The sequence below is a fragment of the Plectropomus leopardus genome, chromosome 10, assembly GCF_026936395.1.
Source record: "Plectropomus leopardus strain MGB_pleo_1.0 chromosome 10, ASM2693639v1, whole genome shotgun sequence".
NCBI classification, from domain to species: domain Eukaryota; kingdom Metazoa; phylum Chordata; class Actinopteri; order Perciformes; family Serranidae; genus Plectropomus; species Plectropomus leopardus.
Genome location: NC_142185.1, coordinates 21,903,053 through 21,928,535, shown reverse-complemented (window position 1 = coordinate 21,928,535; position 25,483 = coordinate 21,903,053). Strand labels below are relative to the sequence as shown.

The 25,483-nt window shown below is 39.6% G+C and overlaps 1 long non-coding RNA gene across 1 annotated transcript in view; it reads left to right on the top strand.

The window, feature by feature from the left end:
• Positions 1-631: 631 nt before the first annotated feature.
• LOC148188514 (uncharacterized) overlaps positions 632-25,483 on the top strand; it is a 52,849-nt gene continuing 27,997 nt past the window's right edge. The window contains exons 1-2 of the long non-coding RNA XR_015777641.1: positions 632-873; positions 19,343-19,517. This is a non-coding gene — a long non-coding RNA (uncharacterized LOC148188514). The remainder of the gene's footprint in view (positions 874-19,342; positions 19,518-25,483) is intronic.

The window sequence follows — 25,483 nt, the reverse complement described above, 5'->3', positions numbered from 1 at the left end:
TCTCTTGGTGCATGAGTTAGGTTCCTGCATTTCAGTGAAAAATTTCAATGAAATGAAACTTTTTTAAATGTATTTTTAAAATATTTGTATTTTTTTTCCCCCCATGAAAAATAGAAGTTACAACCAACCCCACAACAGGAATGGATGCTGCCAGTGCAGAGGACATATTTGACTTTGTATATCTTTTTGAACAAAATGTGTTTAATGAGTGTAGGGTCACTGCATCAATACATCACAACGGGCTTCCAATTCACATTGAAATAGTAACCAGTTAAAGATGCCATTTTAATGGGATTCAAATGACAGTAAAAGTGTGACGACCAACCCTGTTCTCCCATACACAAGTGTAAAATAAATACAATTCAAGTGCTCTGTATGTTGTTAAATTATACAATTAGTGGAAAATAAATAAACTGTGACTGGAGTGACATGGACTGGATGATTATGTAAAGTATGTGCGGGTGTATATGTTTATATAATATACATACAGCATGCAGGATTTATACTGACGGTTGATTCCCCATTGGTTTCTTTTAGAGCCACTTCTAGCAAGCTTTTATAATTTCCCTTTTTTCCGAGTCACTTGAATGCATCACCTTACCTGACGTAAGCATCCTGTCATTAACGGCAGGTGTACGGTCGTCGAGCAAGGAAGACGCCGACAGGATACAGTCTTGACCGCCGTGTTTTTGGTTAAACTTCGATTAATTCATTTATTGATTTGCTTTCGTGGAGGCCTGTTTGTTTTGGGGAAATGTTTTTTGTTTTGTTGTTGTTGTTTTTTTTCGTTTGGACGCAACACTCATCCTGCAACTCTCAATACATCCTGCGAATCAATCGACCCCAGAAGCTCCCTGGATCATCAAACAAGCAGTGAGTACAGCCAAAACACAGCCAGTTGCTCATCTACCATGGAGTCTGTGGGCGGCTAGAGGCCACAGCAGGGTTTATGCATTTCAATTTATTATTTAAATTAAACTGTTTCCCATTCCTTTAAACATATTTCCAGAAACGCGGCTCAGTTGCTCAAAACTGTAAACACAAAGCTGAAAAAAAGTTTTAAAGCACTCAAAACGTTTTCTCTTCTCAAAGTGTTTATTTCCACGAAAACATTATACACAGATATCATGTGAATATCTGGTACAGATAATCAGTTAAATGCTAATGAAATAAATTTAAAACATTAACATTACATATACTATGTTTTGGCTTTTTTATGAGGCCATGTTACATATTCAAATGTCTAAAGAGTGGAGAAATGTTTCTTTTTCAAAGTTTTTTATGTTCCAAAATTAGTTACAATTTTGAAAAAAGGCCATTGTCATATTTTAATACAATATTGTGAATATGTCATATAAATATTGCATTGACACAATCATTGTGTTAGCAGAGGATACAATGCTCATTTGTTGCTCCAGTGAGCTCCAACTTGGCGAAACTCATAACTCAGGGCCTGGGTGGCCCCCCAGCCTTCTTCTAATTTACAATAAAAATTAAGTGATTCACACTGGGAATTGTTTTTGTACTTTTAGTATACATACCAAACTGCATAAAAACATATCAAAATAGAGGGGTTTTTTTTATCAAAAAGGGGGATCCCTGCAACCCTAGACAGAGGTCCTAGCTCCCTAATGTCCTAAAATCCGAGAAATGTCCTACGATCCAAGAAACATCCTAAAGTCCGAGAATTGTCCTTAAATCCTAAAATATATGTGGGGCTGCTGCGACTGGTCCCTGGCCTCCTGTCATTTTTCAAAAGTGACCCCCAACCGAAGCAAGCTGAGCATTCCTGCAGCAAACTAATAATATAGTTGATTCTGCAACAATGTTAGTTGAGTAACTGAGGTCCAAGAATACCCCAATGTTTCCTATTTTGGCAAAACTCACAGTAACTGAACTGATACTTTAGGTGAAACGAGAAACAGTACAGTTAAAAAAAATATTAAGACTGTCTTTCTGGGGATGTAATGATGAAATCAGTGTAAAAATACGAAAGATAACAGAGCAATTATTTATTTCATAGTGTAATACAGTAAAATGTTCAGCTGTTTTTTTATGCTTTCCTCTTTGTTCTCCATGCTGCTTTATTCCCAGTCCCCAAACACAGGAGAGGTCACATGAGACCTATTTATACTCTGACACATGACTGAAGTGTTTTGCTAACTGAGCTTGAACAGGAGAGATGTGATGGAGAGAAGTTAGTAATTCGGATATGCCATTTTAAAGGCCAGTGTTTTTGGGGTGAGCAAAGTGTGCTAAATGATGTGATTTGGGTTTAGATTTTTGCAACGATGTGATTTAGAATTTTTATTGAGTTAAATCACTGAAATTGTGCTGTGAGTTTAGCTGCCTGGTGTCCTGTTGTTGCTACAAGAGCTTCAAGCTTTCAGAATTATGTGCATAGTTTCATTTTTTATCAGTATACGATGGAGAAAAACTGTAACTTGTCGAGAGCTGAAGCATCTTATAGACAGATGATCTTCAGTGTCACACTGCACATGTACTTACTTTCCCTCATCATTGTGTTTTAGTTTAGTTGCGACTGAACATAACATCTCTGCGATGCATTTAAAGACACTCTAAAATCCTTGATTTGAGTGTCTGCTTTTAAAAGGCATTGCATTTGTGACATATACGTATTGTCATAAAATTAAATCCGCAAGACGGAAAGTAAGCCAATATGAATGTTGTGAAGAGGATGTAAAGTAGTTTTTTCCTTGTATTTAAAAGTTTGCTGTTTTGCAGCACTTTCACTGACATTAAAGCCCCTGTGCACCTGTGGTCCACCCAGGTGTTTTTCACTCATTTTGGCTGATTAAACCTCGCCTGAGGACTGTGTGGGTGTGTACAGATGAGTGCTCCACTGACATCTCCCTCACTCTCCTGTTTTATTGCACCTGTTAGGGTCAGTCAATTTACACCGTTATGATTATTAGTACATGAGAGTTTTGGGACCTCGCATCCAACAGAGGTCTGATACGGCAGAATAACTGAAAACGCCTGTGCAGAGCCTTTAAGTCTGCGGTGTCAGAGCATCACTGAAAATGGAAAGAGATGAAAGTTCACTTGAATGGACTTCCTGTCTCATAAGTTTAATATTTTATATAAATAAAGGCAAATAATAGATGCATCAGGGCTCTTATGGGAAAATGAGCAAAGACTAATAATTAATCGATTTTAATGGTTATTTTGCCATTACATTTTGGACACTTAAAGGGATAGTTTGGATATTTGGCTGGACCGCAGCATGCAAGGCCACCCCCAAAAACGCGACAGTATTTCCCTGACTGAGTGAGTGACTGAGTGAGTGGTGAAGTTGCACTATTGGTCGGTGTGACTGATGACATGAGTGTTGGTGTTTCCGCATTGGCTGTTGCTCTTTTGATATAAATAGTTGCTGACTGAGCTGTAAACCCTGACAGTCCTCTGCTACTGTATTCTTTACTTTCTGAAGCTAGTGGTTGCATGGTGGAATTAACAAGCTAGACAGCTAATTAGACAGCCACCTTTGAAAAGGCAATTTGGATGGAACAAAAGGATCACCTCATCAATATGCTTGAGGAACAGTTGTGTCTGTATGACACTAGCCTGATTTAAATGTTATTCACTATGAAGTTTTACAATGTCAGAATGGGTGCTGCTGCTGTTATGGAGAGAAGGCGGAAATAAGAGACTGATTGAAATTGACGTGAATATTATGTGTTACAAAGTAAACTTGAAAGAACAATCATTGTAGCACACTAAACATGGGAAAGGCTGGTCTAACATAGAGTTCTCAATCTTGACCCAAGCCGGGTGGGTCGTCATGGGTCCGGAAAAGCTCAGGTTTGTGCACTGATTGGCCAGGTCAGTTAGGGCTTGGGCTGTGGGGAAAAAAAATCTATTTTTAGAAAAATAAATAATGTCAAAAAGCGAGCACTCTGTGCTTAATTTTTTGAATTATTTATTGAAAATGTAAATCCAACATATATTTGCCTATTGATATTTTATATTGATTGATATAATCTCCAGTTTCAGCAGCAGACAGCAGCTCTGTCTCTTCCTCGCCCTGCAGGCAGGTAGAGAAGCAAAGGGAGCAGCAAGGGTCTGTGCCGGGCTCTCTGTCCTTCCTCTCAGCTGAGGCAGGGAGCTTCTCTGCAGGGGAAATACAGTGTGGAGGGTCAGTAATCCTTCGTGCTGGTCTATTTCCGCTGGAGATGCGTGTGGCTTGTGCCACCACGCAGCGGTGTGTCCTGGGCATTAGAAGCCGACTAGTGCTTTTTGGGGGGGATCGGGCTTGATCGGGCTCAGGCTCAGTATTTTATTTGATGATGTCAGATGGGCAGATTTGAGCTTTAACTCACATGGGTTGGTTCAATTCGAGTTGTAATTTTTTTTCGGCCACTGAGAACTCTTGTTTACCACTGCCTCGATTGGTAATTTTGTTTGTGTTATATTGTGTGACTTTGGTGAATCTGAAATTACCCTCTTAAATGCTAAAGTCACACAATAGCACAAACAAAATAACCTTTTGTGGCAGTGGTAGACCAGCAGCTCCTACTGTATGTTAAGTGATGTGAAATCGCTGTTTTTCTCACTGGTGTCTGGCTTTAAAGAGAACAAAATAACTGCTTCATTGTCCCGTTGGAAATCACTGTCTGATATGAGGGTAAAGCAGTAAAGATATTTCAAATATAACATACAGTAAAACTGACAATATTTTTTTTGGTGGGACTTTTTTAGGTAGCTAAAATACGATTGCTTAGTTTCAGTGGAGGACTCCAGCCCGCTTCTCCAAACTTGCCATCTACTGTTTGTGGTATACCGTCCATGATTAGTACCCTGTACAACCTCACTTAAAAGCAACTATTCCTTTTAAATTAGTGGAGCTCAAATTATTCCTGAGTCGCCTTTTTTCCTACTGTCCTTAACACTCTGCCTCAACAAACAACTTTCTGCTGTAGTGCAGCGTTTGCAGTAATTGGCTATTGTGATTTGTTTATCCTTAGTCTATTTAAACATGCTACATATGGATTTTTCCATTCTACTGATATGCTACAATTTTCAGTGAATCATCAAGCTTGTGGAAGAATGTTTATATTGTTAGCCAGGGTTGAGTAAGCCACAGTTTTATCATTACTCGACCAATCAATAAAACATTAAATGTGTCGCGCTGTGACTGAAATGAAGTTTTCTGGGTCATCTTTTGGTTACAAATCAGCCAAGCAATCCAGCAGCAATAGTAGTTAAAGGTTCACTGGTTACATCAACTGGTAGACTGGGAAATTCTTTCATGCACACCAGCAGCTTTGTGTCCACAGATAATCTCTCGATTAGCTATACTCTGGTTAGGGCACACGGGTTAAGCTGTTTTCATGCAACTTTGATACCCTCTTCAAATGAGAGGCTCTGTCATCATAAATAAAGCATTTAAGAGAATATCCTTATCCACCTATCGTGGTGTTTCATCCACAGATAGATCAGTCCGTTGGCATAAAAGTATGAAAAGCAGCTGCCAGCTACCCCCTCCCTCTTTGAGTGAGCAAAAGTAGGTTAACCATAACGCTGTGCAAGTCGGGTAAATATCACAGCAAGCCAAGCCTCTTAACCTCATAATGAGAGCATTTGTCTATATGAACTATTATAGGCCAGTTATAGCAGCTCCATACTTTGACCCAAAAGTCGGGTTAGTAAGTGGAGCAGGAGTGAGAATCAAGTAGCTCCATGTAGCCACTGACACATCTCATATCAGCAGAGGGTAACGCATGGTAAGCGGCAGTGTTATTATAATGGATCACATTATTATTGCAGTGTCTGTGATTATGCTGCACCTATTTAGTCACGAAACACACTTGAATTTATGTGCAAGTGTTGATGAATGTTGCCACTCTTTTCATTTTCACCAGCAGCTGCTTGATGATGGAGTCTCGCTAAATGCATTCATCAACCACAATGCAATTTTGAGACTTGACATGGATGTCCTGTGGTGCTGTTGTTCCACACGCACAGTGCATTTATAGATGTGTAAATGGATCTATTATGAATACCCAGTTAAGGTAAATTGCCACCAAGAACAGGCTACAGTGTTTTAAGAAGTAATGCCAACTAATAATTTTGGCAGCCGTAGAAATGCATGTAAATAGGGTGACCTTACGCCAAGATAAAAATATGATTTGTTTAAAGAAGTGCATGACAAGGTGCCATGGCACTTGAGTGGATTAGAACAACCCCCTGGGAAATCATCCATTTTCAGCTCTTGCATGGGTCTGAATCTAATTGCATGCAATGGTATTATATCTCTCTTTTCAATCCTGTTCGGCGTCTCCGTGCTGTATGAAAACCAAACCGAAACAGACAGATGAGTTTCCCTATTGCATGCCCTTGCAAGTATCTATTAATGGACAATAAACGTCTTTATCGAGGGTTTCTGCTCATTTCTGCACAGATGATTGTGAGATATAGGATTGAAAGATGCATTGCTCTTCATTTATTCTCCTCCTGAAAACCTCACGAAAGAACATTAGTCTAAGCTGTGAACAAAAGCAGAATTGTAAGGGTCAATTTGCAAAGATTCAGTGACCTCTGCGTTCATCCCACAATGATAATAATAGTCCATAATTAAAGTCAGAAACCTCAGTGCTTGCACAGTGCTACATCTATGCTGATTAGAGGTTAAAGAGGTCTCAACTATGACCTGAATCTTAAACTCGTGTCAGTAGGTGCACAAAGCGATAAATCACAATCAAAAAAGTAGTTGACATACAGCCATGTCAAATGCTAAGTCATCTATCATATGGCACGTCTGTAACCAGCATTCACACCCGGCTGGGCAGTGGCGTCATCAGGCCTACACGTCCAAGGCCTCAGCCTCGCATGTTCTGTAAATAGCCCCAGATCTAAATATATAGGATATATGTATTTTTCAAAAATAAGAATTGGCCTAATAATAAAAAAAAAAGCCCCAGATATACATATCTGTCATTCCATTCCTATACTTAAATTTACTCAGTTACATTCCACTGTTAACACTTAAAACTTAACAAATATACATATATTTAACTATTTTTCAGCTCTGCTTATTAGATTTGTATTTATTTATTTATTTATTTATTTATTTTTACTTTTTTCATATCATTTCATGTATCTTACTCATTACATAGCTAAAGTGTTGATCACATCTTTTTTAAAATAAAAAATTACATGAATAGGTGTGTCACCCAGAAGTACATCAGAAAAACAATCACTCTGCATATAGATAAATAAAGATAGATAATGACAGTAATTACAGTACAGGTTTCTGTAAATCTTAAGTGTTAGCATAACTTTAAAATTGTAGAAAAATATATCTGGTCCCATTTTCTGTTTAAATTCTGCCTTTTATTTCATAATTCTATACATTATTCTTTTATCATGATTAAGTAATAATGAAAAACATAAAAATTACAAATTAGAATACAAGGAGTAATATATGCTAATACATCTACTCAGTAGATTTTTTAATGAGGTAGAGCAGGTTGTCCACTAATCAGAAGGTTGACATTTTGATCCCCTGCTCCACTAGTCAACATGTCGAAGTATCCCTGGGCAAGATACTGAACCTCAAGTTGCTCCACATGGCTTTACCGTAAGTTTGTGATTGTGTATAAATGTCTCAGGAGAAAAAAACTGAGGAGCAGGTGGCACTTTGTACAATAGCCTCTGCCACCAGTGTAGGAATTTGTGAATGGGGGACTGTGATTCGGTGTCACAGTGGTCAAAACGACGAGCAAAGTGCTCTACAAGTGCAGATTAATCTATTTGCTACTTGTCAAGTAGTCTGTGCTCAATACAAAATATTAACAGCTACAGGGGTGACTGTGGTTCAGGTGTTAAAGTGGATCGTCCATTGATCGGAGTGTTGGTTGGTTTGATCCCCTGCTCCTCCAGTCCGCATGTCAAAGATCCTTGGACAAGATACTGAACCCGCAGATTGCCCCTGCTGGCTGTTTCATCCGTGTGTGAATGTGTTTGAATGAGCAGCAGCTGGCACCTTGTACTGATGCCTCAGCCATCAAAAGTAGGAATAAGGTTTGCAAATCTTAAGCACTGTACTTAATCGATTAATGGTAAAATTACCAATCAATTAATAGTTATTTGAAAAAAAAAACATGAAAAGTTTGCTTATTTCAAACTATAGCAAGTGCATTTTTCCCCATTTAAAGCTCACAGCAACATATTTCATATATAGACAGCATTCCATATCCCATCAATTGATTTTGAAATTTCACGTTTGATTAAGTTCTTGACAAACAATTAATTAATTGTTTTATTATTTAATTTCTATTGATTATTATCATCCCCAATAAGAATGTATGTGGGAATGGGTGAATGTGACTCTTAGTGTGAAAAAGCTTTGAGGGGTCAAATGACTATGCAGGTCCATTTACCATTACAAATATTGTTTTCATCACAATTCACAATTAATCTGGAAAGTAAAACATAAAAAAAACAAAACAATTTCTTAAGGGTAAATAAGGTGCACCTAAATAAGGTGGGGGCTTAGTGAGGTCAGTGCTAAGCCCCCAATGTCAAATTCTGAAAGTGCCCCTGCTGCTAGGCAAAGGCCTGCTTTGTCGTATGAGGCAATGGCTGGAAGTAAATCAGGATAAGTAAACGTTTGGATCACAAGGATCAAAATTATTTGTGTTGGAGTGGAAACACTGTTTGCAATATTGACCCCCAGAGCCGCGGCTACAGTGAGGATCCACAGCTCTGCTCCTCGCCCATCTGGCGGCTCTACTCTGAATTTGTCACAGTAAAATGTAACATTCTTCAGTTAAGTTTTGCAAATAGTCCTTTTTTCTAAATAATTACGCCGTCAAACACTGAAAGTCAGATCATGTGAGGTCTGTTTACTGTTTACCCAAAAGCCAGAACAAAGCCAAAAGAAGAGGCAGCTCAACTAAATGAGCTGCATCCCCATTTCAAACCTGCATGCTTTAACTGGCACCGACTGAAGTCTCCGCATCAGACAGTGATGCAATACCTCCTGTCCAATCCACTCTCATTTCAATTCTCATTACGGTCTGTCTGCAACAAGGACGCAGCATCTAACCCAGAAAAAAACAACCCCCAAAAACCAACTATTTCTCTAATCGTTCTAAATATTATAACCTTAGTAATTAGACAACTACCTCCTCAAGGTCACTATTTTACTGCAGATGAAAAAAATGCTTTAATAGCATCTCCCAAAAGCTTCCCTGACAGAATGTGTGTGTCTCCTCAAGCCCTAAACCCTTATCACTAAATCCCGGGCAGGATTTCATGCAATTTGTGAAGGCAAATGTGTTCTTTTCACTAGTCCCTTTCCTGAAAACTCCACATGTGTGGATGAAAATGGCAGCCAAAGTGGAGTTTCATTCTGGCTTAGATGAGGTGAGGGAGCATTTACATTCCCTTGATCCCTTATTTTTTCTCCCTTTAGTGTGGGATATGAAACGTAACCATCCAGCATGACGTTTAAATCCCACAATCCAGCCTCTCTATGAACCCCTTCCTGCCGATCCAAACAAACAAATCATGCCACTGATTAAACCCAAATCAAATTGAATTAATATACAGTTAATTCAATGTATAATTTAGTGACATTAAATTGAATTGGAAGGCCTGTCAGAGGGGTGGAAATGATGGCAGTCATGGCAGGAGCAGGAAACCGGCTTCCAGGTTATTTGATTGGCCGACATGCTACCACAGAGCTCCGCACCAAAGGTACAATAAATGAGGAACTGAACACATTTTGAGCAGCCTTGAACAAATCGAATGTTTATGAGGAGTTTCCTTTGGGGATTTAGTTCTTGCACCAGAGGGTGGAGTGATTGCGTGGACTCTCGTCATCTTTTTTTTTTCTCCAATCCATAATAAAGACTCCTCCGTCATATGTGATCCTTTCCCCCCGTCATCTTGAGAAAGGAGATTAGAGCTGGATCTGAATACAGTGTTGTGGGTTTTTTTTCCCTTTCATAACCACTTCTCCCTGACCTTGATGGAAACGCATCACAGGGTCAAGTGTGGCAGAAAAATCGTAAGTTGGGAAGAGACAACCGCGGCGCTGGAATAATCCAGCTAAAAGAAAACTTGGCGTGTAATGAAGTGACAATGGTTGGAACTGACACCTGAATTGAGTGTCATCTTTAAAATATTGCTGGCAAAAGGACATGCGGGGACTGCAATATCTCCTTCTTTTCAGGACAGTGCTGTTTTTCTCTGGCTGAAGGAAATAAAAGGGAGCACTGAAGAACTTTATATGGGAGTTTCACTATTGACTTCAGTGCAGCATCTGACAGCCACTTTAAGAACTTTATCTTAAGGCAGTTTTGCATGGAGCGCAGAAGTCTCACCCCCTTTTCCAAGCTAGCCTTTGTTCTACTGGCCTCAGCGCCACAATACATTTTCTCAGACAGACTTTCTTTTATAGCCTTTCTGAGAAGCTGTAATATGATAACTGGGGTTTTCTGCCCAATATGCTAAGCAAAATTTAGTCTGGCTACCAGTGGAAGATATTCCTGTAGCTGACATAGGTGACTGTCTAGGGTGCCACCCAGACCACCTCTAGTCCTGGTAATGCAGTGCAGTTCACCTTTATGTGTTCATCGGTGAGTGATCACCAAAGTCTGAACAGGTGATGTATGTATGATGGGCATGCTCGAGCGTTTTTTTCCAGCTGAAAACACCAGACGCTGTTTAAGAAATGCCCACGTGGTTTAAGAGCGCTTTGGAGGTACAGCGTTTTTTCAGCTGAGAAGCTTTAATTGCATCTGGTTGCTATGATGCTGAATATCTGGGGAAGGAAACATGTTGGCACAAGGTAGAGTACTTGCTTTGGATGAGGGGAAGGCTGAAGCATGCAGGGAGAGGGGACTGACCTGCCAGTCTGTGTAGGTTCATAACAGGAAACATGTTTCGGCCATATGTTTTATATGAAAGGATTTCTTCTCCATTCCTGTTGTTATTCAGCACTTGTGCATGTCAGATGCAACAGTTTGTTTTTGTGGTAGGCTGTTTGTCCCTCCTCCACTGTGATTGAATAAATGCAGCCTTTTTCCACAAAGTTAAACACTTTTCAACTCTTGACACTCATAAAAAGACCCCCAACCAACAGCACTCAGCCCAAAATCCATGCGGCGTTCCTGTTGCAAAGCATTAAAGAAAACATGCTGGTCGCAGAAAAAAAAAATCTTTGGTGGATATGATCATGAGAAAAAGTTAAGGCAAAAGCCATGCAGAACCAGCCCATTCTCAACTTGTCAAATACCACTGCTTTGTCAGTGATCTGTGTGTAACCAATGCACGAAGGGACCTTTTCTTGCGCACTTAGTGCCGGCAGTTATAGACACAGCACCCAAAAACCAAAGTTGGTGTTCGTTTCCTGTGCAAAACCAAAAGTCAATAGTTATTTGTTATTATTTAAATATATTTCACAAGTGTAAACATAAAACAGTGGCTGTTATTTTAATAACAATGTAGTGTGCTAGTAAGCGTAACCGCTGACATGTCACATGGCATTACATGACGTTAGTAACAACCATACTTATTTTAAGCAAGCCATGATTTTTTTCTAATTCTAACCCCATGCTTTTGTTGCCTAAACATAAGGACATAATGGTAACCATGAAGTGGTTTAGGTACATTGTCAGTTTGTATTGAAAAGACTCAATACATGTGACAAACCTATATTTATGTTATATATTGGACAGTGGACATATATTTATGTCCACTGACAAAGTGGCAGTATTTGATAAAAATTAAAGAGAAAGACTAGATTTGCAGATTTGCACATACAGTATTCTTTTATTGTTTCATTATTACTATTTTTTTTAGCTAAATTTGTTTATTTGTGTTGATGTCTCATTAGCTGTTGTTCTTGTTTGTAATAAATACAATAAATATAAAAGGCAGGCAAAGTTTTGCCTAGAGCACTGAATCTGCTAGGGCCAGCACTGCTTGCTACTATCACCTCATATTTCCAACACTAAAATAAAGCAGCAATTATTTTCTCAACGTTCAACAACTACTAGTCCCATAAGGCTTTGATGACACACTGACCCCCGGAATCTTGTCCTCGTCCTCCCCAGGCCAAAACCTGATAGTATCCAGCACCACAGGGCAGAGAGTAATTGGCAGTTTCAGTGCAAAAAAGGCAATATAATAACATTGCATCTTCTGAGAAACTATGTAGTGCAGACTTATAGAGAATTTAAAGCTCAGAAACTATCATCAGAACAGGAACTTGATAAAAAATTATAGCTTACAGCTACAAATTGATGCATAGGATATGAATAATGTCTTTTTTGTGGTCAGTTTTGTATTAGATTCTCATTCCATTCACACAGTATGGCACGAACACAACCAACAGACAGAAAAATGCAAAATAGTACACAAAACACCTTCCCCCACATCCAATTCACCCTCTCATCCACCCACTCCGCCTCGCTCATTACTCTTCCAGCAATTCAAGTCCTAAAGAGTTTTAACTTCATGATTATACATACAAATGCAGGCTGCAACAGCTTAGAATTCACATACATCTATGATGATAATCGTCTGCGTAGCCATGTGATGAATTAGCCAGCACTTCACACGTTTCCTACCCCTTGCGGAGAGGAATAAAAACAAAAGGAGAATAAATTATGTGTTGTTTGAGACAACTTCTGACTGAATTTCATTTTATTTATCTGTCACGCTTTCGTGTGGGAATTTTGAAGATTCCCCCCAGTCGACTCAAAGGAGGACAACATCCAGAGGAAAGTGTTTTACATGAATGAAACAGAGCATTACTGGCAGAGGCAGAGAGAGTAACTTATCATCAGGAAATTCATATGACCATGAAATTCATGACAACAAATTCTCAAGGGAAATAGATGCATTGTCTCCATGTTGATGCTGTGGAGGAGGAGGTGTGTGATGTTTTGAATTGAGTGTTTCGGGCCCAGCTCTTATATACTGTATGTCACATTCATTCAGTTTGACAGCAGTTAATGGGCCAACATACAGTATGAGTCAGGTTTTGTTTCCTGGACAACTTGATGTGTTCTGGAAGTGATTATGTACGGTCGAAATGATTAAAGGTCCAGGTCTGTGATGTATGTGTGTGCAACCGCTGTCTATCATTTGACAGAATTATTGGTACTCGAACAGTTAACATCGAAGCATCGACATCTCCAGCAGATGACCTTGGTGTGTCAGAACAACCTTTGCTGACAAACCTGATATGACATTTTGAGTGTCTTGGGTTATTCTGTGAATGAGAGTTCAATCACCACATCATTAATGGGTTTGGAGTGGGGCCAGTCATTCATGACACTGTGCTTTATAGCTTCGCCAGAAATCTCTGTGCCGAAATGAGAAGGTTGTAGATATTTTCTATGGAGCTATTTCCTGAGCGCTGGGTGCCTTTGATTAATGGCTTTTTCCTTGCAAAGCCATTTAGGTAATCCAAAAGAATAATCTTCTCGTGTCTTTGATACCTTTAACTGAGCAGGTTGACCAGGGCTGGCTGCCCCCTCCCGCTCAATTAAAGGGCTAATTAGTATTTATGGTTTTTGTCAGCTGAGATGCTTTTAAGTCAATTGCTTTGTCATTTTGCTCTTCATTTGTGCTTGCATTTGAGTTATTCTATAGTTACTTGTCTCTGCTGCAGTAATAGCAACATGTATGAATAGGTCCTAGATAAGCAATAGATCTAGGGAGGCTATTTTGCATGATTATATTTATTCGGCTCAAGTGCCGCCTTATCCAACAAAAGCAATTTACAGGCATATTGATCATAGGCTCTGTTTTATTAGTCAATAAAGTCAGTTTTTATCAGCCAAGGATTTCTTTTGCTCAGGAGAGCCCCACTGTTGACTGATCCTGATGTCTGTGTACTCAAGTTATTGTTTTCTGTTTTTATTTCTTTTGAACTTCATGCCTCCCATCACTCTCCAGACTGTTGTAAGGCTTTATAAAAAATTCCCCCCAAAATCCATCTCAGTAAGTAAATATAACTGCTTCCCTTCAAAGCCTGTTGAGAGCTTCTCTTGACTCGCATTGACTGGGCATTGCCTTGGAGACTTAGCCCGCGCTCTACACCACAAGCGTTAACGCCAATTAAACTCCTGGCACCACCCTGTCATCCCCCACATTCTGTGACATATGAGTGATAACACAGACCCTTACCTTCAGCCCTCATCTGACGCACATTAAATGGCACTAGACCCTGGAGTTTCCTGACATTTTGCAGCAATCGATTGCAATTTAATCAGTGTGAGCATGCTGCTATCAGCCACGCTCATGCCAGCTGGTTTTTGTGTTACCTGGCCTGAACACACAACATTTCTTATGGCAATTTTAAACTCTAAATTCTCATTAAATAACCCCCCTGAAAAAAAGACAAGATCACAGCATCAAAGTTGATAATAATAATCACAGATTTGATGTTCCTGTGAAAGCATATTTCCATTCAATTTGCACGCTATTAGATTTATTGTCTATTTTGAACACTCATTACTCCCGTCCTAGCTCCCTCCCTCTCTCTCTCTCTCTGTCTGTCTCTCAGTGTGTGTGTCTCCCTCTCTTCCTTTCTCTTTCCCTCTGGTGGTAAGTGCAATAATTATCCCATTATTCTTTGAAGTCGTCGTGAAGGCCCCAAAACAATCCCCAAACATGCGAATACACGGTCCTTTTAAGTATTTGAGGTCCTAGAGGTAGCCCACAGCTGCAATATTCTCTCTTTGAAATTCCAACAGGTCAAAATAAACCCCCCAAAAGAACATTGTTTTAAGGAAGTGAAAGCGTGGAGCGTGTCATTTCCAGGAGCTTAAACGAAACACAAACCTTTTCTTTGAGCAAAGGTGTACTGAGGCCAGAATTCTACTTCCAAAGATTATCTCTAAACTCATAGCGATGTGTGCCTCTCGAATCCTCATAACACCACTGTTGCTTACAGAAGGAGGTTTTTAAAGAGACCGCACAAACACACGCAGATGCCTGAAGGTAAGCATAAATAAAGTCCACGGAGCTCAGCGCTGAGATGAACAGACTGAGCTTTCAAAAGACTGCTCAGTACCAATTTCCAAATGACTTAATGGGGTGATAATGTGTTAAAATGAAAATTTGTCTCTATTTTAGGAAGACCTTGAGATGTATTGCCGGCTGCGGATTCTCACACATTCGCACATGTGCAAGCACACACAAGTTATTATCCCCTCATCCTTTGAATTTGCAATTAAGTATGCAGTGCAGACTGTCATCTTATACAGAGAATTCAGGCTAAATGAATACACCGGCGTATGCTCCTATTCCTTTGCATATCCAGATGAAATATTGATTATGAATGGCAGCAAGAAACCTGGGCTATTAGGTGGAATAACATTTCACAAACATGCACTCTCACCTTAATTGAGTGAAGACATTAAAACGTCAGTGATGTACAACTGTCTGAGTCCTGCCTGCCACTAGGTATTACTCTGGGTTACTGCCTAAGGCTATACAAATATGAGCAGAAAATGAAAGCAACTCCATAACTGTTTGGATGGTGGATGTTGTGATAAACATGATGGAAATACTCATGCTGTTTATGTCATCTCAGCCTGTGCTCTTCCCCAGCGTTATAACTAAATCCACATGAGAGCAGGGAGGGAGCGAGGTGATGGTCAGCCGAATGATCATCGCTGGTGTGGAACAGGGACAAGCAGCGGCAACAACATGTTGATACATGCATGCAAACAAACTCTTAAACATACAGCGACACACTGGCAGACAACATGACACAACATGCATGCAAATGTACACACTGCACGCGTGCTAATTAGCATGTGTAAACAAGTGAATGACACAATATGTTCCCTATTACGAAATGCATGTAAATGAAAACATATGCAACCCAATGACTTATTCAGCACAGAGAATGTGTGCAGTGTGAGTTGAATGCTATCATGGCTGCAAATGATCACCCAAAAGATGTGAGCAGAGGCTGTCATTAAAGGCACAATGTGTGTTACCGTGGCAACATCATAGAGGCCTCCATTTTTTTTTTTTTTTTTTTAATGCTGTGGCTGTGAACAATCAACGTTGCACCCAATCCCCCTGAGAATTAAAGGCACATAGCTAAATAAAGCTCAAGTACCCTGCTGCCACACTTTTACAATCCACTGTTTGTCTCTCCTCTGTGGGGAATTCTGTAACAACCTGTTTCTGTGGGGAAAAGTAGGCAAAGTATCAACACTCGACAATCAAAGTAGTTCCCGTGTTAGCCAGGATTTAATTTTAAAACAATTACTCCAAAGACAAAATGGCAAAACTTGTCAAATTTTGATTGTCACACATGTAGGTCACAGTAATTGAGCGACAACACAAACGCAGCTGTGTGTCTCTTCTCCGCTCACTGACTGATTTAAGACGATCATACAGCTGACACATTCCTCCTTCTCTAGTCATTTCAGTCAGTGTCCTTTGCTCTGACTTGGTTAAATGTAACTAAGTTCAACTCCCCACACACTTACTTTTCCATTATGTTCCACCACGACCTCTCTGACCAAGGTAATTACCTCGGCTCTTGAGTCATCTGAGTCAAAGATAAAGCCGCAGAGATCTTTCTGCATCAGATTAGCAGTGTGGTTTTTGCAGTCCTCAGAGAGCCTCGGCACAGTTGTTCATTCTAGGCTTGCGTGGTGATTTTTGCTTGTTTGTTTATTCATTAGCATTTGATCTGTCAGCCAAAGAAAAGATGTCTTTAGTTTGCAGGAGAGTCTTGTCAGCATGAGGAACTGAGATAAGGTGGATGTAGTATTTAATTAAGAGGGTAGGAAGCCCTCCTGGTATCTGGGTACATACAGACACCACACAGCAATTGACCTTAGTGAACATGTCAAGACTTTATCTTGCTCCCATCAGCCCTAAGCAGGGGCTGTGAAGACAGTAAACAGCTGTGCTTTCACGCAGCCCTCTGATTTCCACAAGCAGAACATGTAGCATTTTTTCAGATGGTGGCTCACAGTGTTTTTGGATATTATGTTTTTCAGCCAAGTGAGGCAACATTATTTTTTTTTGCTTCCTGTCAAAGTGTTTCCAAAATACTTAAACGCTAATGAATGTGTGCTTTTTTTCTCCTGCACAACCAAATTAACTTTTGGCCATTTCACTTAAAAATTTGTGTGACAGGATGGAATGAAATGTGCAGAATTTATTATTAAATTATGAGAGGATATTTGTCTTTGAGCTTGACTCTAAGTATGCAACAGACTAAAAGGGGAAATGCACTCTATAAAGAACCTAAAATGTGCTGAACAATCAAGCCATTAACTCCGAACACATGTCCCCCTAAGCTGCAAATCAGAGCATCAGGATTTGTATTAAGATTTCAATCACGTGGCAGTTTTTGGAGTCAGCCAGTCCAGACTGAATCGGTGAATTTGTGAGCTTTTGTTTGACATATTGAATCCAGATTAGTTTTATGTTTATTCCAATTGTGAAGCAATAAATGTCCTCATACTCTCATGATAGTGAGGAATAACAAAGGATGGAGTACTGAGGGTAAACAAGATTCTTTCCTAAGTCAGCAGTGACACCATGAGGTGTGAGGTAAAATTACAGCTTATTTTATAAATTGCTTGGTTTGGGTCATGTCAACTAAAAGATAATTGCCCAGTAATATAGTTCTAGAGAGGTGAGACCAAGTCATTTTTCACAGGTCACATGTCAAGTCTTTGCACTCAAGTTTCAAGTCATAATGCACTCTTCATTAAATCCAATCCCATTTTAGCAATAGAATTATAATATATTACATTTGCAAAAAAATCATCAGTGCTTCTTAAGATTGGTCCAATTTGTCAAAACAAGTTTGGTAAAACAAGCAAACTGAACTTGACAATTAGAAAGCAACAATGAATTTTCTGTCTTTCTGTCCTGTCTTCTTGTATTTATCACCTCTCATATTGTAATGTCTATTATCTTATAATATATGTACATTGTATGTATTCAACTTCAATACCCCGTTTTATACCTATGTGCCTGCTTGTCTGTGAAGTCTCTGTTTACTGTATGGAGACATTTAATCTCATTGTACAGTTGTGCAATGACAATAACAGCATTACATTAAAATGAATTGAATTTAGGTTAATCAGAAAATGAAAAAAATGTCATTTAATGAAATTAAGGTAAATAAATTGATTTGTGGCACACTTCTTAAATAACACATTTTCTAATCTTTAGGTTTAAGAGAAGGTATCAAGTATTTTTAGCCCAAAAGGCTAAAATCCAAGTAAAGATCACAACTCATTGGTGTTTAAGTCCAGTTAAGTTGCAAGAGTTTTGATAAAGTCATCAAATTTGTAACTCAAGCACAGGCAACCAACCACAAATTACATGTCTAAACAGTTGCCAAATACCTGAAAATGTATGTATGTTGAAGTACCAGTGCTTTTAGCCATGCTTGTTGTTGCTGTGCATAACACTAAGATGTGCAAAGTGCAAAAGTGCAAAGTAACAACAATGATTGACTGGTCATTTGATACATGTTTTTTTTTTTTTTTAATACATTATAGGGTTATATTAACTTGCAGCTGGTTAAGTAAAGCTTGTCAGGAATCAAACTGAAGCAGATGAAAGTAACTGCAAGCTATTTCACTCCAGTAACTTCTTATTGTATGTTATAGAAATGGAACAGTCCCACTCAAGCATACCAAATACATTTTCTTTTCTCACCATGGCTGTTGGTTATAATTATTTCTTGGTTCTGTTTGACCCTGCTACTTCAGATATATCAGAGATCACAGACAAAGCGTTGACAAGTTGACGAGGTGCATACATGCTCACCTCCTCTCAACAGTCAGTTCTCTTGTATTCTTCAGATCACATCTCAACCGTTGACAAGTTTAAGCCTGTTAAAAGAAATCAATTTTTTCTCTTTTGTCACTTTCTAATCTTGTACGTGCTATTTCATTTGACCTGACCTGTGATTAACAATAAATGTTGCTTTCTTCTTGTTATTCTCTTTTGAATCCGTCATACAGAGATGCAGCCGCAGCGTAGGCTGACTTTTCATTGCAAAGTGCCATGTCCTTGTCATCTATATAGATTGACTTTAACGTAGACAAATCAGTTGTTTTAATTAAGTAATTATAATTATTTTTCAATATGACCTCTAAGAGGGTAATGTGAACAACTGTGCATCTAAGTTTTAATCTGCTCATACGGATGTTAATGTCATTAACAAGCAGTTACTATCAGTTATATCCCCCTCATTTCTCTTCAATCTCCCCTTCTCCTTTTGTGTTTGATAAACTTCACCAACAGGTGGTGCCATAGCAGCTAGCATAAAAACAAAGGCTCTGATTCTGTTTCTTTTTAGGAACAGCGATATCCACACTTGGGGCTCATGGACCACCATCAGTCCTTCAAATATTCCCAAGAGGTCTCGGACAAAATGTGGGAGAGCTGCAGGCTGTTAACTGGAAAGAATGAAAGACATCATAAATAACACCAAACCTCTTCCAAGGCGTCAACGGACATCCATGATAAGATAAGTATCTGTTGACTGGCCCTTGATATAAAAATGTTATGATCTTGAGTATGTGAAATGATGGCTACTATGAAAGAGGAGAAACTTTATAGATCTCACAGGTGTATATTAAAGTGTCACAGCAGCAGGGCAGCAAAAAATGAAAGAATTATTATATGTCTTTAAAAGAATATGGTCTCAAATAATATATACAAAAACAATGTGGTATACCAGTAAAGAAATATAACTAAAGTGTGCTATGATATTAGAAATCAAGTGAACAAGAAAATTTAATCAAATTGTCCATTGTCGTCAAGTTTATTTGTGTCTGCTAATACTACATCACTATCTCAGACAGCTTTAAAAGTTCACAACAGCAACACTTTATGACTCAGCCCTTTAAGAGGAGAAGGAAACAGCCCCCAAAAATAGGAATTTGGAAAATTGGAGACTACAGGAGCACTAATACAAAGAGAAATTATCCCTAGTCAAGTGGCTATGGGTGTAAAAGGAGCTGTAGTTGGGAAATATGTGAATAAAAATGGAGTAAGTTCAGGAGCTCATTTTAACAGCAGGTCTTCACAAAGTCCAGGGTGCCAGGTTGGTGTTTTAAGGGGATCTGAGGTCAGAGTGGGTCAGGATGGAGTGGTGTAGCAGAGGAGGCAGGGCTCATTTATGCTCAACATTAGATTCATATTTGGACACATATAGAGCCTTCTGTCTGTATTGTGCCTTCATTTCATCCATATTTGTGCACGATTTCTGAAAGCTTACGGATACTGATGGCATAGAGCACGACCGTAGGAAACTATGGGGGCAGTGTAGCGCATTACGAGTGAGATTTGATTGGCGGCGACGATAAAGACATTTAAAAAATGGCGGGGTGAAATGGATTGATAATAATAGTGAAAAGAATTCTCTGTCCTCATGTGGCAATTTATCTAATGGCCTCACAAACCACCACTAACTGCAACACTGCATCCATTAAAGGGCACAATACCGAGACCTTCACCCTCGTATCCTCGTTTGCTGTTGTGTGAAACTTTTGGGTCTGTCCTCTATGGCCATCTGTTGGCTGTATCTATTCCATCAAAAAAGGATGCATGTAAGAGTGAGGGCAGTAACGTTTACAAGGTTTGAATTGAACATATCTATTTTCGTAAGTAAGTTCTTATCCCATGTCCTTACATTTTGCCACTTTGTCAGTGGACTAAATATTACATATTTTGCTCTAGGTATGCTTCGGCATCTGCTGTCAACAGAAGCACACGCTTAGGATTAGGCAACAAAGGCATGGCTGGTTAGGTGTAACAAAAAAAAAACATTCAGACAGGAAGCAAACATCAGACTCCCGCATGAAAATCCTCAGCTGACACTGACCAGCAGTGTTTCATACAGAAACAAAAGGTGGCTTTTGGTGTGTGGATCCTATGCTGAAAATAAAAAATGTAGCAGAGGACTTTTATTTTAACAATTAAAGATATTTACCCCAGGTTTACCCACAGGTGAACCTGAACCTGACCCTGATGCAGAAAAGACACAAGTTGTTGCTTAAAATATCACCAGAATTAGGTGTTTGAAACACTATCACAATATTGAAACAAAAGCTACCCCCCTGCAAACAACCCAGAGGGAAATAGCATCTTGGGCTCATATAAATAACAAAATCAAATTTCAAGGATTTCAAGGCATTTGGTGTCCTAGATGCACATTATAAAATGATATTACAACACAGTCTTACATCCAGTGTGAAAATAAAGAGATTGCCCTACAGTAGGAATACTCAGAGATAACAGACTTGATAGATAAACAATATATAACGAGTAGAATTTGAATGAGAACAAAGTGTTTGAGCAGATTGTGCGGGATGGTTATAATAGCGGATAGTCATATTAATAGTTCAAAACCTGCTTTTAAGTATGGCTGATAGCGGTTTTTATGGTCTGCAGAGAATAGTGGAGACTGTAGAGCCTCGTGGCAGCAGAGATGAAAAACATGTCGTAGTGTGCCTTTATTTATGGAGCTGCCTGCCAGCGAAGTGGCTGCCCTGGGCTCTTAGCGATCCACGCTGGGGGGTGAGAGGTGTCGTCCATGATGGCTGATAATGTGGCCATCATCTTTTTCTCCCCCCACCTCCTCGAGGGAGACCAGAGATACTCTTGGAGGCATGTTCTCCGACTGCCTGCTGTTAGATTTCTTGTAACTAAAGATGTTTTTCATGCTCCTACAAACTCACTCACATTCCTCTGCTGCAGTCTTCCTCCCATAACAGTCTCTGCCCTCCCTGATCTTCCTCTCCTCCTTTTTCTTTACCCACCGCCGTTCTTCTTTGTCCCTAACATGAAAGACCTCTTTCTGTCATTCAGGAGAGGCTTCAGGTCGCAGGGACGTGATACTTGTTGGGAAACACTGCACCTCCCCGATGGACAAACATTATGCATGATGCAGTGTGTCAGGCAGCTGCAATGTCCTCCCCCTTGCAGCCCACTCTTTGCTGTCACTTGCTTTGAAGCTGCTTCTCGAAGCCTCATCTGACCATCTCCTCACTGTCTTCTGGGTCCCAGGTTGTCTCAGTCGCATGGCTGACAAATACAGCTGTAATCGCAAGTAGGAAATGTTGATTAAAACAGTATTTTCTTGCTTTTTTTCATATAACTTCCATTTAAAAGCAAATCAGTTGTGTAAATATTCACAGGGCCAAGAGCCTTAGAGTTTTCTCTGTGGAGACTACAACTCATAAAATACTGTTACATTATCAAGAAAAAAAACCCTCACACAATGTGTTGACACAATAATCTTAAAAAGCTCTGTGTTGTCGAGTTGTTTGCCGTGCAGCATCGCTTCTGATGCAACAAAAGCTTGCGAGAGCCCTGACAGTAATGTTCCTGCCAGACAAAAGCAGAAAAGTTCACTGGGATGCCGAGTGTTCTTGTATGCTCCAGCTGGACACAGATGACAAAGTACGACGTACCATCTGTAAGGAACATATATCAGAAGCACTACCCATCATCCTCTGTGGCACAGCTCCAACTCCATTTGTGTATTTCTGACCTTGGAGCACATAATTGTTAGTCATCATCATTTCTTCTTCCAGTCATTTGTTATGCTGATTCTTTCTGTGTGTGTGCGTGTGTGCATGTGTGTGTGTGTGAAGAGTGGCTGTCTTCTGCTCCCAGTTGGTGAAGATTATGTTCAGTGTCGTGGAAGACTTGGAGAGATAGTAAATGAGGCTCGTATCATGCATCGCTTGTGTGTGCCTCATGTTCCCTCTGCACATTGTGACCATGGATGAACAGCAAGAATTATCAGACTGCACAGAGAGAAAGAGAGAAAGGCGAACATATGTGTGAACATAAACCAAATGCAAAGACAAAATTCACACTTTGTCATTCAAAAAATATTTCTCTTATTCAGATGTCTGTGATGACAGCAATTTTGTGCCAGCTGTACAATTTGCTTCTCATATTGCAACAAACATCTATGCTAATTTATGCAGGAATAGTGGTGTAATGATGGGGTTTAGCTAATGCTCAGGGTCTACCCCAATACGCAGCACAAACCTCTAAAGGCAGAGGAAACAGAAGCACAAATGAATTGCATGCATCCTGAATGCAGCCTTCATACTCTTTAATATGAGCCACAGGCAGTGTCCCTGATGTGCCTGCCTCTCCTCCCATGTGAGCAAGAGCCAAGTGGGGAGGATGATGGATACAGCTCCACGAGGACACAACGATATACAACGCGATACTTGACATGTTTCCGCATGAGTGCTACCGCGTCAGGTGGAGACGGGCATGACAGGTCTTTTTCTTTACCTTTTGCTCTGTCGCTGAACCGACAGGAAATTTCGTATGCAACATGTGCCACCAGTTCAGATGCTACATCTGATAAATGAAAATGAGAGGAGTGAATAATTCAATCTAATTATACCACAGTGAGAACTCATGCCAGAACTGTTTGGTTTTCATTAAGATCAGGTGAAAACAAACTCAATAAGGGCATGAGTCATACTCTGTGTGACTCATAGTTTACTATTTAATTTTAATACACCATCAGACAAATATTGCACCATTTCAAGAGTATTACTTCTAATTTACAAGCTTTCCTGCCAGCACAGGGGGGTGTGGATCAATACACATCCTACTATGGCAAAGCCCTAGTGTGTTGTTCATGCATTAGGCAGTGGATGACATGATTATTAAGGCTGTTCTGCACAGGACATATAAGCTCTTTAGTGCTGCTTGTCATGAGCTGGATTGGGATCCATGTGACAGTTTATTCAAGGGTATGCTGTTACCTGAATTTTGACTGAATATTTTGACTGAACTATTAAAACTCAACAACCTCTGACCTTTGGCTGGGGTGATATGCACAAAAGTCTGATCAGTCATGCAGGGGCACTGTATGTACTGTGACTCAATCACAGTGGTAGATCCTCCTATAGGGGATATAGCAACCATCTGGGTGCCACCCAAAGATCAAATGGCAACAATCGGTCCATAGTTGTAACACTTTTAGTCCTGGCACTGCAGTTCACCTTTATGTCTTCATCAGTGAGTGACCATTCACTCAGAACATGCTAGACCATTCACAGTGGAGTTGTATGTTAAGAGCACTACGCCCGGGCCACTCTGCCCGTGTGAGCAGGGCAAGTGCGTCGCAGGACGTGTCTTCTTTTTTTTTTTTACACCCGTGATAACAAGTTAGTGCAGAAACATTGCCTGCATGAGCAGTGCTGCTCAGGCTTGACACATCCAAAATCAGCTGCAAAACATCTGGAGATGTGGAGTCTTGCCTATTTTTCTTTTGTCTGAAGTGCACAGTTTTCAGCAAAAATAGACAGCGACAATGGTCTTTTGATAATCATAGTGACACCACACCACCTTTCACTAAAGTTTCAATGTATTTTAAAAGAAAAAAAAATACAGTACATAAACATATATATTTAACTCAAGCTTGTCTGTTAACTCAACCTTTCCTGTTTCCGTTTCAAAATAAAAGCTTGCTGACTGGTTCTCTGGACTGGATTTGGCCCAGTCAGGACCACATTACACTGATGAAGAATTATTTGTCATATTATAAATATACAAATATTTCCTTTCATTACTTCATTAATATTTCAGTCATTGTGACTATTGATAGTAGTGTTTATTTACCATAACCTTTAGGCTACTTGTTTTCGCCTGCTTACTTACCTCTGTACATACTCTGATCTAATGCACATTGCTGTGTACATGTTTAAGTGTATAGGTGTGTGGGTGTGTGTGTGTGTGTGTGTGTGTGTGTGTGTCAGCATGTGCTTGTGTATTTTTTGGCTTACATAATTTGTGTGGATGAGTAGGGGTGTGTGTATACAGTGTATATTTGTGTATATATATGATACTTTTTGGGGAAATAAGATAATATACCAGTGGTGAGAGTGGAGAGTGGTGTATATATATATATATATATATATATATATATATATATATTATTTTTAAACCCATGGACAATGTTTCTGTTTACAGAATGCCTTCATTGGTTGACACAAGGCTTTGTATTGTATAACATTTGAGGGACTGTGTTGTTGACAATGCAGTGGCTTGCACGGCTTCATAAATAAATAGATTCATGGCTTTTATTTATGGAAATACAGTACTCATAGTAGTGGGCAGTTCTGCTCGAGTAATGCTATATGTGTGAACCCTGCTTGCGTGTGAGCCGCAGCAGTTCAGGGGGTTCAGGCATTGCTCACATCAGCAGTGTGGCATAACAGTAAGAGAAAATGAGAAGGAAAAAAAACAATACAGTGTGTGTGCAAAAAAAGAGGGCATAAGTTGTTTATATGTGAAGTCCCATTAGCTTTTATTAAGAGCACGGGGAGGGGGGGCTGGGGGGGCTACGTCCGGCACTGCTGATCAACAGCTTTTCTCAGGTCACATGTCCAAAAATAGCAGCTGGGATGTAAATACACTGCACTGCCACTTTGATGCTGGAAAGATGTAATCAGCT